Raw genomic sequence first — 2,702 nt, 5'->3', positions numbered from 1 at the left:
GATTGTCTATAGATTCTACATATTTTATATAGACTGTCATCCCGTTTATATAGAGTGTTTATAAATATATTAATAATATATTATTATATTATATATAGATATTATATGATAAATATATTATTTAGATAATCAATAGTCTGTATTTATATCTATATTGACCTTATATATCATTATATAGTAATCAGACTGTCTATACCTTCATATAGACAGTCTATCTAACTAAGGTCTCTTTAGGCCTCATGATGCATTTTGCAGCTCTTTTTATTCACATGGTTTTATCTTTATTAGCAGATGCAGTTTGCTCAGTTTTAATGGAATTGACATGTTAAACTTTATTTTTTTTTACAAAGTATTCGAATGAGCCTGATACTTGTAAACTTCAATGTCACATTTAGTCTGATTGATACTCAGAGTATTCTCAGAGGGTGAGAATACTTAAATAAAACAGAGGCCTGCACTGTAAACAATTGTCATGTAAATTAACAGTAAACTGCTGGCAGCAGGGTTGCCAGGGATTTACTGTTTTCTTACTGTAACCTTAATTTACAGTTTAGTGCTGTCCACATACTAAAACACACTATAGTGCTTTATTTTCTTATATTTACAGTATACGATTAGCATCAGTCTGTACATTATTGTTTAAAATGAAATTCAACATAATCTCAAATACCGTACAATGTAATTGAATGTAATAGCAGCATGGATGACAGTCAATTCCTATAAATTAAACTCCTCTTTACCAAAACCTTGGTTCGCTATTTTGATGTGATATTCTGAACAACGTATACTGAATGATTAAGGTAAATAAAATGCAGCAACCAAAACATTCTATAGAAAACAGGAGACTTATTAACAATACAATGGCAGGATACATTGTCCTCTAAACACTGTCATTAGAACATGGTTTCTGAGGAATTGTGTGTGAAGCACAGACGGTGGGAGCTCTGCAATTTGATTGCACGGAAGATCAAGAAGTGACATTCATGAAGTAAATACATCCAATAACTGACCCGAATTTCTAACAGAGTGAAATAAAGCGGAGGATATAGGGTCTGCTCAGATACTGATAACATACACAGTAACCTTTAAAAGCTTAAGTGATCAAATCCTACAATCGTATACCATTGTATGGTATGGTACCAAGTGAGTATGTTCACTTTTGTGCACATAAAAAGTAAGCATACCCACATTTTTGAAGTAAAATAATGCATATTTAGTGGACTGGAGAACAAGAATATGATTACATGTACAAAATTAAAGAGAAAAAATTCCAAATAACCTGGGGAGAGACCTCTCCCTCGTTGATTGTGACAGATTTCTTCTGAATGACTCTCCCTGTCCTCTTGGAGACGAGTCCCCCACACGGCTCTTGTTCCTCTTTCTGGGTTGATTCAAAAGAAGCATCTACAAAACACATGAATCTGAGATTAGAGGTTGGATAGATGTAAAGTCTTTTATATATGATGTCTATACAAGTGTTTATGAAGTTAGGGTTGAAAATAAATGTGCAAAATGTGAAATAAAAGAGAAAATGTCAGATAGGCAGCACAATTCTGACCTTGTACAGGCAGCTCCCCAGTTAAAGATGTGAACACTGTAAACAGCAAGCCCTGTCACAAAGGTTGGGTGGATGCCCCCACATGTGATCCTCAAGGCTGATCATCCAGTATCCAACTGTCACAGGCTCTTTTTCACCTGAAACATGAATCAAGAGTCATCTCAAAAAGCATCTTGACTTTTGCAAACATCTCTAATGGGAAGAAAAGTCATGCTTTATTTATGATTAATACAGATAACTTAAAAAAAAATCTGATATGCAATATAAGTTATGTTCTGAATACATACCAAGCATTACTAGAGGAGGAGTCAAAAGTAGGTTGAGTGTCCTTTCGCCACCACTGTGGGAGATTGCTGCAGAGCACGGACAAAAAAAATGTGGTGAGAATATTAGAACGAGTCCATCTGAAGTCTTTGTAAAGTGGTTCCTTCAGCAGCTGGACAACATACTAATATGACACACTATTAGTTCAACTTTAATACCCAATAAGATGTAACATTATCAAAGCTGTAGTGGAGTTGAAAATGTACAGAAGAGGACAAACTCACAATAATGCTCCTAGCTGCAAACCAACTGACCATACAAAAAGACAATAAGATGAACTTTTAAGTACTATTTAGTATTGGCCGAATCTACAAAATAATAATTTAAAAAGTAGCTTTACTGCTGTACTCACAAGTCACTGCATGGCTGATTGAGAGGACCACATGCAAGTGCTGCAAGCTAGCTAAGTTACAGTTCTAATCAGTCTGAGTTTGTATAAAAGACAGCAAAAGTAAGCAAAAAATGCAAGGCAGACAAAGTTTATTTCAACTCACCGAAGACTTGCTGATAAAATGCAGGATTCAGATGGATAATCCTCTAAAAAAGGTCCAGAGTTGGCTTCACGACTTTGTGTTCAACATGCGTCTTCTACAAATATAGTAGCATTCCGCTTTTGCAGGACCTCTCTGCCGTTGATTCTGACATCACCCCCAGAATGCAATGCTGTTTACAGTATATTGCAATGTTTTAAGGAAAACAGCAAGCTGCTCATAAATATTTCCCAGAATGCATTGTTTTCTACAGCACAGTGCCGTTTTAATGGAAAACAGAATGTTACAGTCAGAATTTGGCTGTTTTCTTACAGCAATTCGTTACAGTG

The 2,702-nt window shown here is 35.2% G+C and overlaps 1 long non-coding RNA gene across 2 annotated transcripts in view; it reads right to left on the bottom strand.

The window, feature by feature from the left end:
- Positions 1-737: 737 nt before the first annotated feature.
- LOC118116401 overlaps positions 738-2,702 on the bottom strand; it is a 3,736-nt gene continuing 1,771 nt past the window's right edge. The window contains exons 1-4 of one of the 2 annotated variants that reach the window (XR_004697663.2): positions 2,377-2,673; positions 1,846-1,911; positions 1,559-1,695; positions 739-1,404 (exon numbers count right to left, since the gene is read on the bottom strand). This is a non-coding gene — a long non-coding RNA (uncharacterized LOC118116401). Of the gene's footprint in view, positions 1,405-1,558; positions 1,696-1,845; positions 1,912-2,376; positions 2,674-2,702 lie in introns of those variants that run through there. The other variant, XR_007032984.1, reaches the window with a different exon arrangement.

This window comes from Hippoglossus stenolepis, chromosome 10, assembly GCF_022539355.2.
Source record: "Hippoglossus stenolepis isolate QCI-W04-F060 chromosome 10, HSTE1.2, whole genome shotgun sequence".
NCBI classification, from domain to species: Eukaryota; Metazoa; Chordata; class Actinopteri; order Pleuronectiformes; family Pleuronectidae; genus Hippoglossus; species Hippoglossus stenolepis.
The sequence above is the reverse complement of the archived record's forward strand: the minus strand, read 5'-3'. Positions and strand labels throughout refer to the sequence as shown.